Source organism: Coregonus lavaretus (genome assembly GCF_964263955.1).
Source record: "Coregonus lavaretus genome assembly, chromosome: 28".
Taxonomy (NCBI): Eukaryota; Metazoa; Chordata; class Actinopteri; order Salmoniformes; family Salmonidae; genus Coregonus; species Coregonus lavaretus.
In genome coordinates this window covers 40026435-40042062 of record NC_140015.1, presented here as the reverse complement: position 1 = coordinate 40042062, position 15628 = coordinate 40026435, and the positions used below count along the sequence as shown (strand labels likewise).

General features: G+C 43.0%; 1 pseudogene across 1 annotated transcript in view; it reads left to right on the top strand.

Moving 5' to 3' along the window:
* The window catches only part of LOC311103768 (WD repeat domain phosphoinositide-interacting protein 1-like), a 22791-nt pseudogene extending 11964 nt beyond the window's left edge, over positions 1–10827 (top strand). Inside the window, exons 6-14 of the transcript in view lie at positions 1497–1589; positions 1970–2040; positions 3051–3158; positions 4837–4915; positions 5108–5193; positions 5790–5897; positions 6532–6671; positions 6817–6917; positions 9628–10827. The product of the transcript in view is annotated as a WD repeat domain phosphoinositide-interacting protein 1-like (transcript). The remainder of the gene's footprint in view (positions 1–1496; positions 1590–1969; positions 2041–3050; positions 3159–4836; positions 4916–5107; positions 5194–5789; positions 5898–6531; positions 6672–6816; positions 6918–9627) is intronic.
* The last annotated feature ends 4801 nt before the right edge of the window (positions 10828–15628 follow it).

Below are 15628 nucleotides of genomic sequence, written 5' to 3'. Positions count from 1 at the left end.
CTACTACTATACTATTGTACTACTGTACTACTATACTATTATACTACTACACTACTATACTACTACGGTACTACTATACTACTGTACTACTATACTACTATACTACTATACTACTACGGTACTACTGTACTACTGTACTACTATACTATTATACTACTATACTACTACGGTACTACTATACTACTGTACTACTATACTATTATACTATTATACTACTATACTACTACAGTACTACTATACTACTGTACTACTATACTATTATACTACTATACTACTATACTACTATGGTACTATGGTACTACTATACTACTGTACTACTATACTACTATACTACTACGGTACTACTATACTATTATACTACTATACTACTACGGTACTACTGTACTACTACTACTATACTATTATACTACTGTACTACGGTACTACGGTACTACTATACTATTATACTACTATACTACTACTGTACTACTATACTACTATACTACTATACTACTATGGTACTACTATACTAATATACTACTATACTATTATACTACTATACTACTACGGTACTACTATACTACTGTACTACTATACTATTACACTACTATACTACTATACTACTATGGTACTACTATACTACTATACTATTATACTACTATACTACTACGGTACTACTATACTACTATACTACTATACTACTATACTACTACGGTACTACTATACTACTATACTACTATACTATACTACTACTATACTACTGTACTACTATACTATTATACTATTATACTACTATACTACTATACTACTACGGTACTACTATACTACTGTACTACTGTACTACTGTACTACTATACTACTATACTATTATACTACTATACTATTATACTACTATACTACTATACTACTATACTACTATACTATTATACTACTATACTACTACTTTACTACTATACTATTATACTACTACTACTATACTACTATACTAATATACTACTATACTACTATGGTACTACTATACTACTATACTACTACTGTACTACTATACCATTACACTACTACTACTATACTACTATGGTACTACTATACTACTGTACTACTATACTACTATACTATTATACTACTATACTATTATACTACTATACTACTACTGTACTACTATACTATTATACTACTACTACTACTATACTGCTATACTACTACGGTGCTACTATACTACTATACTACTACTGTACTACTATACTATTATACTACTACTACTACTATACTGCTATACTACTACGGTGCTACTATACTACTATACTACTACTGTACTACTATACTATTATACTACTGTACTATACTATTATACTCTCTCTCTCTCTCTCTCTCTCTCTCTCTCTCTCTCTCTCTCTCTCTCTCTCTCTCTCTCTCTCTCTCTCTCTCTCTCTCTCTCTCTCTCTCTCTCTCTCTCTCTCTCTCTCTCTCTCTCTCTCTCTCTCTCTCTCTCTCTCTCTCTCTCTCTCTCTCTCTCTCAGAGCACTGTGACAATGATCCCGGCCCATGACAGTCCCCTGGCTGCTCTCACCTTCAACGCATCAGGCACCAAGCTGGCCAGCGCCTCGGAGAGGGTAAGCACTGAGCACTACCAGGATAGCTGCCCCTAGTGACGGGAGGCCAGCACTGCTTTTTGACAGCTTACCTGGAAATTGTAGTTAGGCCCTGTCTATGTCAAAAACATTTAGTACTTGACTAGTAATAGATGTATTCTGCTACAGCACATACAGTGTCTTATAAGCCCATGTGGGCGGGGCATCCTGAAGAGGCATGACACTATACTAATATAATAATACAGTGTAGCTAGACAGCCCTGACTGGGAGGGACTGACTCTCTTCCTGTCTCCCTTTATTACCCATCGCTTGGCTCTTCCTCTCTCCCTTCTTCATATCTCTGTCTCTCCCTCCCTCCCTCTCTCCCTCTCTCCCGCTCTCCCTCCCTCCCTCTCTCCAGGGTACTGTAATCCGTGTGTTCTCCATCCCAGAGGGACAGCGTCTGTTTGAGTTCCGCAGAGGGATGAAGAGGTCAGAGTTCACACAACAGAACATAAACTGTATAAACACACTTTATACTGTAACAGAACAGAACACACCATAGTCTACACCTTATGAACAGGACCAACAGAACACAGGACATTTCTGGACATTTCCTCATCTAGGTTCTCTATTCCCGCCCCCAATTAAATAACGACCTATCAGGAGCATGGGAAACCATAAGGATGATGAATGTAAAATACTAGTAGAAGGAGTCTGTCAGGAGCATGGAAACCATAAGGATTTTGCTGTGGTAAACAAGGAAATACTTTATTTCAGTGATACGGATTGATTGTCAAATAGTTAAATCTACTCTTGGTCAGCTACAAAAGCAGGTTTAATTTACACCGATGATAACACCCACCAGAGGGCGAAAATGCCTTCAAAGACGTTGACCGCAAACAACACTATAATTAACACTGGCAACACTGCAGCCATAGATGTAATCTCCAGATTGGGGAGACAGGCATGTGTTTATTTTTAATTTATTTTACCTTTATTTAACGAGGCAAGTCAATTAAGAACAAATTCTTATTTACAATGACGGCCTACACCGGCCAAACCCGGACGACGCTGGGCCAATTGTGCGCCGCCCTATGGGACTCCTGATCACGGCCGGTTGTGATACAGCCTGGAATCGAACCAGGGGGTCTGTAGTGACGCCTCAAGCACTGAGATGCAGGGTGAGATGCAGTGCCTTAGACCGCTGCGCCACTCGGGAGCCCGAGTGGTGCAATGCAGAGTAGTAGACTCACATTATGACAACATCAGAACAGACTGAAGACATGTTTCTGAGTTTTATAAGAAGCTCCACCACATGGCTCAGTATTGGAGTTGAGTCATGTGGAATAGAACAGGCAAAACAAGGGAATATCAAGCTGAAATGTTTCGCGTTTCAAATGCATCTTTCATAGATAGATGACGTCATTGGTGTAATTAAGTTCTTACTGACAGTATGAGTGTAGAAGAGACTTATAATAACTTCCTGTGTGTGTCTTCAGGTACGTCAACATCAGTTCCCTGTCCTTCAGTCCTGACGCCCAGTTCCTCTGTGCCTCCAGCAACACTGAGACCGTACACATCTTCAAACTGGAACAGCACGGACCCAGGTACACACACACAACCACACAAACACACACACACACACACAGAAGGAGTCACCCTCAACCTGGGAAGTCTACATGGGGAAAACACTCTCACTCTCTCTCTCTATCCCCTTCTCTCTAACCCTGTATCTCCCTGTCTCTCTCTGTGTATCTCCCTGTCTCTCTAACCCTGTATCTCCCTGTCTCTCTAACCCTGTATCTCCCTGTCTCTCTCTGTGTATCTCCCTGTCTCTCTAACCCTGTATCTCCCTGTCTCTCTCTGTGTATCTCCCTGTCTCTCTCTGTGTATCTCCCTGTCTCTCTAACCCTGTATCTCCCTGTCTCTCTCTGTGTATCTCCCTGTCTCTCTAACCCTGTATCTCCCTGTCTCTCTCTGTGTATCTCCCTGTCTCTCTCTGTGTATCTCCCTGTCTCTCTAACCCTGTATCTCCCTGTCTCTCTCTGTGTATCTCCCTGTCTCTCTAACCCTGTATCTCCCTGTCTCTCTCTGTGTATCTCCCTGTCTCTCTCTGTGTATCTCCCTGTCTCTCTAACCCTGTATCTCCCTGTCTCTCTAACCCTGTATCTCCCTGTCTCTCTAACCCTGTATCTCCCTGTCTCTCTCTGTGTATCTCCCTGTCTCTCTCTCTGTGTATCTCCCTGTCTCTCTAACCCTGTATCTCCCTGTCTCTCTCTGTGTATCTCCCTGTCTCTCTAACCCTGTATCTCCCTGTCTCTCTCTGTGTATCTCCCTGTCTCTCTAACCCTGTATCTCCCTGTCTCTCTCTGTGTATCTCCCTGTCTCTCTAACCCTGTATCTCCCTGTCTCTCTCTGTGTATCTCCCTGTCTCTCTCTCTGTGTATCTCCCTGTCTCTCTAACCCTGTATCTCCCTGTCTCTCTCTGTGTATCTCCCTGTCTCTCTAACCCTGTATCTCCCTGTCTCTCTCTGTGTATCTCCCTGTCTCTCTAACCCTGTATCTCCCTGTCTCTCTCTGTGTATCTCCCTGTCTCTCTAACCCTGTATCTCCCTGTCTCTCTCTGTGTATCTCCCTGTCTCTCTCTGTGTATCTCCCTGTCTCTCTAACCCTGTATCTCCCTGTCTCTCTCTGTGTATCTCCCTGTCTCTCTAACCCTGTATCTCCCTGTCTCTCTCTGTGTATCTCCCTGTCTCTCTAACCCTGTATCTCCCTGTCTCTCTCTGTGTATCTCCCTGTCTCTCTAACCCTGTATCTCCCTCTCTCTGTGTATCTCCCTGTCTCTAACCCTGTATCTCCCTCTCTCTGTGTATCTCCCTGTCTCTCTCTGTGTATCTCCCTGTCTCTCTAACCCTGTATCTCCCTGTCTCTCTAACCCTGTATCTCCCTGTCTCTCTCTGTGTATCTCCCTGTCTCTCTAACCCTGTATCTCCCTGTCTCTCTCTGTGTATCTCCCTGTCTCTCTCTGTGTATCTCCCTGTCTCTCTAACCCTGTATCTCCCTGTCTCTCTCTGTGTATCTCCCTGTCTCTCTAACCCTGTATCTCCCTGTCTCTCTCTGTGTATCTCCCTGTCTCTCTCTGTGTATCTCCCTGTCTCTCTAACCCTGTATCTCCCTGTCTCTCTCTGTGTATCTCCCTGTCTCTCTAACCCTGTATCTCCCTGTCTCTCTCTGTGTATCTCCCTGTCTCTCTAACCCTGTATCTCCCTGTCTCTCTCTATGTAGTGGAGAGGAGGAGTGTCCTACCTGGGGATCCTACGTAGGGAAGATGTTCTCTGCAGCCAGCAGCTACCTCCCAGCCCAGGTGTCTGTCTTATTTGCATTTCCTTTCTTGTTCCCTGCATGTTTATATATTATGCTTATTCTTATTCAATACTATTTCAAATACTATTTTAGTTGCTGTACTGAGAGGAGATCTTGTAAGTAAGCATGTCATTGTACTGTGTACACCAAGCTGTATCCTGTCATACGACAATAAACTTTGATTGGATTTGAGGTGTCTGGAGTGATGAGTCAGGAAAGAGCCTTCGCCACTGTACGCCTCCTAGTGGCCGGGCAGAGGAACGTCTGTACCCTCGCCACGTGAGTCTCCCTGTGTGTGTGTGTGTGTGTGTGTAGGGTGTGTGTGTTTGTGTGTGTAGGGTGTGTGAGTTGCTGTGTAGGGTGTGTGAGTTTGTGTGTGTGTGTAGGGTGTGTGAGTGCGTGTGTACTGTAGAAGGTGTTGGTGTGTGTTTTTGGTCTCATTAGGTTTTGGTCTTCTATTTGTTATACACAGTTATAGACAGTATTACCCAAGAATATACAGTATTACACAATAATATACAGTATTACACAGTAATAGACAGTATTACACAGTAGTAGACAGTATTACACAGTAATAGACAGTAGTAGACAGTATTACACAGTAGTAGACAGTAGTAGACAGTATTAGACAGTATTAGACAGTATTAGACAGTATTACACAGTAATAGACAGTAGTATACAGTATTACACAGTAGTAGACAGTAATATACAGTATTACACAGTAATGGACAGTAGTAGACAGTTTAAAATACTATATAGTAGATCATCCTGACCTGATCCGAGAGTAATGGCCATAATTGGTAGAGTGCTGTATGTCCTGTTTCACTGGGTGTGAGGGTGTCATGGCTGGCTGTGTCCCTGTGACTGTCTGTCAGGATCCAGAAGCTTCCTCGTCTGCTGGTGGCCTCCTCCGACGGACAGCTGTTCATCTATAACGTAGACCCTCAGGACGGAGGAGAGTGTGTCCTGGCTCAGAAACACAGGTGAGAGGTCAACTCAGGTCAGAGGTCAATCGAGGTCAGTAGCCCTTACAGCTGCTTTGCTAATCAAACAAACTTCTGAAAGTGATATATGGAAAACCATCATCTGAAACTTATTCAATATCAGACCTAGTATTCATGTTGTCATCTGCAACATATTCAATACCAGACATAGTATTCATGTTGTCATCTGCAACGTATTCAATACCAGACCTAGTATTCATGTTGTCATCTGCAACGTATTCAATACCAGACCTAGTATTCATGTTGTCATCTGCAACGTATTCAATACCAGACCTAGCATTCATGTTGTTCTCAAAATCAATCTCTCAATCTCTCTCTACCCTCTCTCTTTCTAACTCCTCTCTCTACCCTCTCTCTTTCTAACCCCTCTCTCTACCCTCTCTCTCTCTACCCGCTCTCTCTCGCTACCCTCTCTCTCTCTACCCGCTCTCTCTCTACCCTCTCTCTCTACCCTCTCTCTCTCTACCCTCTCTCTCGCTACCCTCTCTCTTTCTACCCGCTCTCTCTACCCTCTCTCTCTCTACCCTCTCTCTCTCTACCCTCTCTCTTTCTACCCCCTCTCTCTCTACCCTCTCTCTCTCTACCCTCTATCTCTACCCTCTCTCTCTCTCAGGTTGTTTGGTGAAGATGAGGACAAGGAGGAGGGGGTGGAGTCAGAAGGGTCAGAGGTCACGGTGCCCGTCCAGGCATGTCCATCATACGCTGCCACTGTTGCCATACCAACCACCGGCCCAGTCACTACTACGCTCACAGGTGTGTGTGTGTGTGTGTGTGAGAGAAAAGACATCAGCGAGATAGAGAGAGAGAGAGAGAGATGGACGGAAAGAGAGATTTGTGTTGTATCTGTAAGGGTGTGTGTATATAACTTTACCTGTAACCTCTCTCCTCTCCTCCCCAGGTTACTCTGAGGACGGTGGGGCTAAGAAAGGCGAGGTGATCCCAGAACATGAGTTTGCCGCGGGTCCCGTCTGTCTAGATGATGAGAATGAGTTTCCTCCAGTGAGCAACCAGCAACTCTCCTAGCCTGGTCCTATACAGAAACAGTAGTCCTGCTAACTCTCCTAGCCTGGTCATATACAGAAACAGTAGTCCTGCTAACTCTCTTAGCCTGGTCCTATAGAGAAACAGTAGTCCTGCTAACTCTCCTAGCCTGGTCCTATAGAGAAACAGTAGTCCTGCTAACTCTCCTAGCCTGGTCCTATAGAGAAACAGTAGTCCTACTAACTCTCCTAGCCTGGTCCTATAGAGAAACAGTAGTCCTGCTAACTCTCCTAGCCTGGTCCTATAGAGAAACAGTAGTCCTGCTAACTCTCCTAGCCTGGTCCTATAGAGAAACAGTAGTCCTGCTAACTCTCTTAGCATGGTCCTATACAGAAACAGTAGTCTTGCTAACTCTCCTAGCCTGGTCCTATACAGAAACAGTAGTCTTGCTAACTCTCCTAGCCTGGTCCTATAGAGAAACAGTAGTCCTGCTAACTCTCCTAGCCTGGTCCTATAGAGAAACAGTAGTCCTGCTAACTCTCCTAGCCTGGTCATATACAGAAACAGTAGTCCTGCTAACTCTCCTAGCCTGGTCCTATACAGAAACAGTAATCCTGCTAACTCTCTTTATATTCCACTCTGGTGCTAGCTAGGGTCCATTTAGAAACATAGTAACTATAATACTAGCCTAGTCCCCTTCCCTACCCCCTACTACCCCTTATAACAGTGGCCCATTTAGCAAGGCCTCCACACTAACTCCTACAAAACAATGGGCTTAACTCCTACAGTAGACACTGAGGGAACAAAACATTAGGAACACCTCCATTTGTTGGGGCTTGGACTCTTCAAGGTGTAGAAAGCGTTCCATAGGGATGCTGGCCCATGTTGACTCCAATGTTTCCCACAGTTGTCGGCTGGATACACACGGGAAACTCTTGAGCGTGAAAAACCCAGGAGCTTTACAGTTCTTGACACAAACTGGTGAGCTTTACAGTTATTGACACAAACTGGTGCGCCTGGCACCTGCTTACCATACCCCATTCAAAGGCACTTAAATATTTTGTCTTGCCCATTCACTCTCTGAATGGCACACATGCACATTCCATGTCTCAATTGTCTCAAGGCTTAAAAATATATTTTTTTAACCTGTCTCCACCCCTTCATCTACACTGATTGAAGTGGATTTAACAAGTGACATCAATAAGGGATCATAGTTTTCACCACGATTCACCTGGTCAGTCTATGTCGTGGAAAGAGCAGGTGTTCCTAATGTTTTGTGCACTCAGTATATATACAGTATGTTTTATAAGAAGTTTTTTTTTTATGCTGACGGTTGCAATGTGTTTCACTCTGTGAATACCGGTATTACTTTAATATATAATTCCTCTGGAATAGCTATTTTAGCTTGTATGCGATTTTATAAATGTTACCTTCTTAATATTACGTGTTTAATGAATCAAGTGGGGTTTTACCATTCCGGATTTTGAAAGAACCGTTCAGATGTATAGGCCGGGATTAAATTCGATCGTGGGTGAAAAGCATTGGGGCTTTTAAAGGAAATGTTCACGTCTTCGCAGATATTACATTTGCGGTAAACGCTGCATATGTCGACTCAATCGGATATTGTCTTTAAAAGTCGCAATGCCGATAACCCGCGATCGGATGGAATCCTAGTTGCATGTGGACAGTTCTGTTGGTGTAATTGTTATATTAATCCACAAGGGGGTGCTGTTGTCCCTCTGTGTGAGACCCTATTGCTCAGTGAAATCTGTAAGAAAGTAGAAGTTGCTCCTAAGTACTTATCTAGGATCAGCATACACCTGGCCAGTCCTGACCTTTACTATATGAAGGTTAAGTGCAATACTGGTCCTAGATCAGTGCACAAGGAGAAGATTCTACGTTGATCTATTGGCGACTATTGGGGTATAGAGAGAGCCCATGATTCTCAATGTCGGCCTTTTTCAAACCTCTCCTCGGGGACACCCAGACGTTTCACAGTGTTGTTGTAACCCTGAACTAGCGCCTGATTATTAGCAGTCAAGTGCTTGTTGACCGATCAAGGCATCAGGTGTGCTAGTTCTGGAACAGTTCAAGAACATGGACAAGCTGGGGGTTGCCGAGAAGAGGTTGGGAAGAGGCTACCTATGTAATGCCCTCCTAGTGTATATGTCCTATTGGAATGAATGTCTACCTGTAGTTCTTTCTCATTCTCTGAGAAGGGAGTGTAAGAGGTAATACATATCCATGTGACTACACTATAATAATGATGTCGTTTTTTTAAAGTTCTTGGCATGACTGTGTTTATAACGTATAACAAAATCTGTTTGTACAACTCTGTCTAGTCTGTCCCATGCCTGGTCCTAGAAAACCTTGTCTGAGAGCATTAATTGCAGGATTTATCTTAGTTAGTGGAGGGTTTTAAAAAAATGTTTTCCTTGATATTGGTAAAGGTGGACATGTTATCTTTAGTCTGTCTCTCAGGGTTGGGGTCAATTCCATTTCAATTCAGTCAATTCAGGAAGTACACTGGAATTGACTGCGCTGCTTTTGATCCTGGTAGTGCACCTGGTGTAAAGTAGTGCACTATACAAGGAATAGGGTGCCATTTGGGACGCAGCCTGAATTGACATGGAAGGAACCTCAACCATGTTGTCTCTATTATAACACAACTATGACCAAAACCATTCAACCTGACCCTTGACCCCGGTCTGTTTTGGTGTTTTGGTAGATAAATTGGTGCCGCGACGGAACTCGAGGTGGCCAGGGGCGCCGTCTGTGAGGGTAGAACGAAGGAAGGAAGGACAGGAGGACAGGCGGGCGGACGGACAGACAGACAGACAGGTGTTAGAACACACTAACACCTGGTCTGGAACCACTTACAGGAGGGCCGTTGCATGAGCCAGGACAAAGTAATACTCTTGTTTTAGGGTGCTAAGTTATTTTTTTATTAAGTGATTAAAAAATAAAATAATATTGATGATTTCTAATCGGGGAGCCGGTGTGTTACAGTCCTGGGTCAAATATATAATGTCAAACACTTTCAAATACCACTATGTCCTAAAAAGCACCCCTGTTTCCTATTTAGTGCACTACTTTTGACTGGGGCCTATAGGGCTCTGCTCAAAAGTAGTGCACTATGTAGGGAATAGGGTGCCTTTTGGTACACAGTCCAGGGCTGTGCTTAGTTTAGTTCAGTGGTTCCCAACCATGGGTACTAGGACCGACTTGAGAAGACTCATGAGACCATAGGCCTACTGGTAAAATGAGGGGTTAAATCAGGTGTACTCCGGGCAGAGCAAGATTCAGTTGGTGGTAAAGTAACCGAAAAAGGTTGGGAACCACTGGTTTAGTTTACCCTGTATAATGTAACCAATGGAATATTCCCAAAAGGGCAAACTCCAAGCTAAATAAAGGTCACAAAGGTTATGTCCCAAATGGCACCTTGGAAGAGCAGTGGAAGTATTAGAGACCATGGAAGTGATCCGTCTCTGGTGTGTTAAGACTTTACTGTACGAAGTGCACGACTGACATGTCGGAAATATAACCACGTTTTTTCATTGCTACATACATTACTTGACAAAAATATTTTATAATAGAATAATTAAATTGTTAAATTTTTAGCATCATCACAACTTTGTATTATGTTTGTTATTATTATTATTAACATGATTAACATAGAGAGGAGGAGTTTAACAGTTTTTATTATAATGTTGATTTTGTTTTAATTCTGTGTATTTGGATGTTTTGATACTTATTAAGTGTTTACATGTACGCCTCTTGGACACGATCCAGCAGGTCGTTTTGTATGTACGTGCCGATGATATCATTTGTAAAAGTGCGAAGTTTGCGGATTGCACAAGACCAAAAAAGAAACTACACAGAAACCAATAAATAAAGAAGTAGACTTCAGTAGGAATTATGCAAATCACCTGACTTGTTGTGTGGTTATTAGAGAGAGAGAGAGAGAGAGAGAGAGAGAGAGAGAGAGAGAGAGAGAGAGAGAGAGAGAGAGAGAGAGAGAGAGAGAGAGAGAGAGAGAGAGAGAGAGAGAGAGAGAGAGAGAGAGAGAGAGAGAGAGAGAGAGAGAGAGAGAGAGAGAGAGAGAGAGAGAGAGAGAGAGAGAGAGAGAGAGAGAGAGAGAGAGAGAGAGAGAGAGAGAGAGAGAGAGAGAGAGAGAGAGAGAGAGAGAGAGAGAGAGCATGCTGCTCAGCATGCTGTGACGATCCTAGTGAAGGTGTAAACTTGGCAGTAGAAAACCTAAACAGTATATTTGACATCTCAGTTTCCATATCAAATCTGAAAATGTCAAGCAGACAACCTAAGAAAATTAACAACAATTAAAAATGGTTTGATGAAGAATGCATAAACCTAAGAAATAAATTGAGGAACCTATTCAACCAAAAACATAGAGACCCAGAAAACCTGAGCCTACGCCTTCACTATGGTGAATCACTAAAACAATACAGAAATACACTGGAAAAAGAAGGAACAGCATGTCAGAAATCAGCTCAATGTAATTGAAGAATCCATAGACTCTAACCACTTCTGGGAAAATTGGAAAACACTAAACAAACAACAACACAAAGAGTTATCTATCCAAAACGGAGATGTATGGGTAAACCACTTCTCCAATATTTTTGGCCCTATAACAAACAGCAAAAACATATACATGATCAAATACAAATCTTAGAATCAACTATTAAAGACTACCAGAACCCACTAGATTCTCCAATTACATTGAATGAACTACAGGACAAAATACAAACCCTCCAACCCAAGAAGGCCTGTGGTGTTGATGGTATCCTAAATGAAATGATAAAATATACAGACCACAAATTCCAATTGGCTATACTTAAACTATTTAACATCATCCTCAACTCTGGTATATTCCCCAATATTTGGAACCAAGGACTGATCACCCCAATCCACAAAAGTGGAGACAAATTTGACCCCAATAACTACCGTGGGATATGCGTCAACAGCAACCTTGGGAAAATCCTCTGTATTATCATTAACAGCTGACTAGTTAAATTCCTCAGTGAAAACTGTCATGAGCCTCTCACTCCACCGGGTTACCACCTTTATTTTCTTCCACTCTGCTCACCTCTCTCTCTACTCAGCCTAACTAGCTCCACCTGTCCCTGCTCTGCTCTGCTCTAATTACTCTGCCAGCTGCGCTGCATTACCCACTACCTCTCCCAGTATTTAAGGCCCTGTCTTTCAGCTCTCCGGTGTCAGATCGTCTGCAAAGCTCACACCCGGAACCTGTTTGCTCGCGCTTCTGGCTCACCCTGGTTTTGTGACCCCGGACCTGCCTGATTTTTGGATACTCTTCTGCCCCAGGAGATCCAGACCTGCTTCTGCCATAACGACTCCTGACTACTCTTCAATCCCGGTAACTCTGACCAGCCTTCTGCCTTGCTACTACGTATTTTGGATTTCCCTTGAACTGTACTGCTGCCTTGTTTCATTCCGCCCTGTTGTGTCTGTGTCTCCCCCCCCCAGGACTTCTGGACCACCCACCACCGGCTTCATAGGACGCATCGCTGCCACTGGGGGGGGCACAGACCCAGCACATTGGACGGGATCCCTGTTACCCCTGGAGCCTTCATTCACACCCTACTTCCCTTTTCCCTTAAGTTTTAATAAACTTTCTGGTGTGACGCAATTGTGGTCCTCTGGTCGTCTGTCTGAACCGTGACAGAAAACAATGTAGTGAGCAAATGTCAAATTACCGTACGACAGACCACGTATTCACCCTGCACACCCTAATTGACAAACAAACAAAACAAAACAAAGGCAAAGTCTTCTCATGCTTTGTTGATTTCAAAAAAGCTTTAGACTCAATTTGGCATGAGGGTCTGCTATACAAATTGATGGAAAGTGGTGTTGGGGGGAAAACATACGACATTATGAAATCCATGTACACAAACAACAAGTGTGCGGTTAAAATTGGCAAAAAAATTCACACATTTCCTTCCACAGTGCCGTGGAGTGAGACAGGGATGCAGCTTAAGCCCCACCCTCTTCAACATTATATATAAACGAATTGGCGAGGGCACTAGAACAGTCTGCAGCACCCGGCCTCACCCTACTAGAATCTGAAGTCAAATGTCTACTGTTTGATTTGACATACCAATTAGGATCTGGCTAAAAATACTGGAATCAGTTATAGAACCCATTGCCCTTTATGGTTGTGAGGTCTGGGGTTCGCTCACCAACCAATAATTCACAAAATGGGACAAACACCAAATTGAGAATGCGTGCAGAAATCTGCAAAAATATCTCAGTGTACAATGAAAAACACCAAATAATGCATGCAGAGCAGAATTAGGCCGATACCCGCTAATTATCAAAATCCAGAAAAGAGCCGTTAAATTCTATAACCACCTAAAAGGAAGCGATTCCCCAACCTTCAATAACAAAGCCATCACCTACAGAGAGATGAACTTGGAGAAGAGTCCCCTAAGCAAGCTGGTCCTGGGGCTCTGTTCACAAACACAAACAGACCCCACAGAGCCCCAGGACAGCAACACAATTAGACCCAACCAAATCATGAGAAAACAAAAAGAGAATTACTTGACACATTGGAAAGAATTTAACAAAAAAACAGAGCAAACTAGAATGCTATTTGGCCCTAAACAGAGAGTACACAGTGGCAGAATACCTGACCACTGTGACTGACCCACAATTAAGGAAAGCTTTGACTATGTACAGACTCAGTGAGCATAGCCTTGCTATTGATACGTAAAAATGTATGCACACATGACTGTAAGTCGCTTTGGATAAAAGCGTCTGCTAAACGGCATATTATATTATATTGAGAGAGGCCGCCGTAGGCAGGCCTGGCTCTCAAGAGAAGACAGGCTATGTGCACACTGCCCACAAAATGAGGTGGAAACTGAGCTGCACTTCCTAACCTCCTGCCAAATGTATGACCATATTAGAGACACATATTTCCCTCACATTACACAATGAATTTGGAAACAAATCCAATCTTGATAAACTCCCATATCTATTGGGTGAAATACCACAGTGTGCCATCACAACAGCAAGATTTGCGACCTGTTGCCACAAGAAAAAGGCAACCAGTGAAGAACAAACACCATTGTAAATACAACCCATATTTATGTTTGTTTATTTTCCCTTTTGTACTTTAACTATTTGCACATTTGTTACAACACTGTATATATACATAATATTACATTTGAAATGTCTTTATTCTTTTGAAACTTCTGAGTGTAATGTTTACTGTTAATATTTATTGTTTATTTCACTTTTGTTTACTATCTACTTCACTTGCTTTGGCAATGTTAACACACGTTTCCCATGCCAATAAAGCCCCTTAAATTGAAATTGAACTGAGAGAGAGACATGCTCATAGATACCTTATCTGTCAGTCCTGTGTAACTTGTCTTATCAGTCAGACCTGTACATTGTGTCTCAACAATAATACCAGCACAGGCTTGTCCTGGTCTAGACAGTGGGTCAAAGAGTGACTGGTTAGTTTCTTTGGGATTCATTAAAACAAGCATCACTAGGGATGATTTGATACAGTACAGTGTGACTGGTTAGTTTCTTTGGGATTCATGTCTTTGAAGTTATTATTTGACGTAATAAAGCGTTGTTACCACATAACGTCCTGTAATACCTGAAGAGGAAACAAAAACCATTAAATAACTGCTTAGTTTCTTCGGGACTGGATTACATCTATTTACCTCCTTGAGGTAAGAGAGGAAACAGTACCGTTAAATATCTGCTTCGTTTCTTCGGGACTGGATTAAATCTATTTACCTCCTTGAGGTAAGAGAGGAAACAGTACCGTTAAATATCTGCTTTGTTTCTTCGGGACTGGATTAAATATATTTACCTCCTTGAGGTAAGAGAGGAAACAGTACCGTTAAATATCTGCTTCGTTTCTTCGGGACTGGATTAAAGGTAAGAGAGGAAACAGCCCCAAACTGTAAAGAACGTGATGCAGGTGTATGTACCACAGAGACTTGACCCTGGATTATGCCACATGGCACCCTATTCCCTGTAGTGCACTACTTTTGCCTGGAGCCCTATGGACCCTGGTCAAAAGTAGTGCACTACATAGGGAATAGGGTGCCATTTGGGACAAAGCCATGACCTTAAAGTCTCGTACTTAATAAGTAAAGATCTGATATGCAAATGATTTGCCAGCCAGGCTTGACCACCCCACAAGATGTCTCTTTGGACTGCTGCCATGTCATCATCAAGCCAGTTATCATGGATGGACAGCTGAATGTATATAGACCTAGAATTGCAAGGTTAGGGATACTCTCACATTTCCACTGGGGATTTACACCGGTGCTTGACTTAAAATACTTTTGTGTTTTGACCTCCACGGCCCGGCTCCAAAGACTCACTGGGCCATGACCTGCTTTGACTTGGGGCCAACGGGGGGGCAATGGGACTTTGCAAGTTTATTCCTTCCTGCTCACACCACGTCCTTAGGCTCGTACCACGTCCTTAGGCTCGTACCACGTCCTTAGGCTCGTACCACGTCCTTAGGCTCGTACCACGTCCTTAGGCTCGTACCACGTCCTTAGGCTCGTACCACGTCCTTAGGCTCGTACCACGTCCTTAGTGTCAACCTGGGTGATAGAAACACACTGCCCTAAAAACTAACACTAGAGCTAACATAATCACTGGAGTGACTAATGCTCCTATGGAAAAAAGCTATTGGATGCCCAGGTATAGGGTTA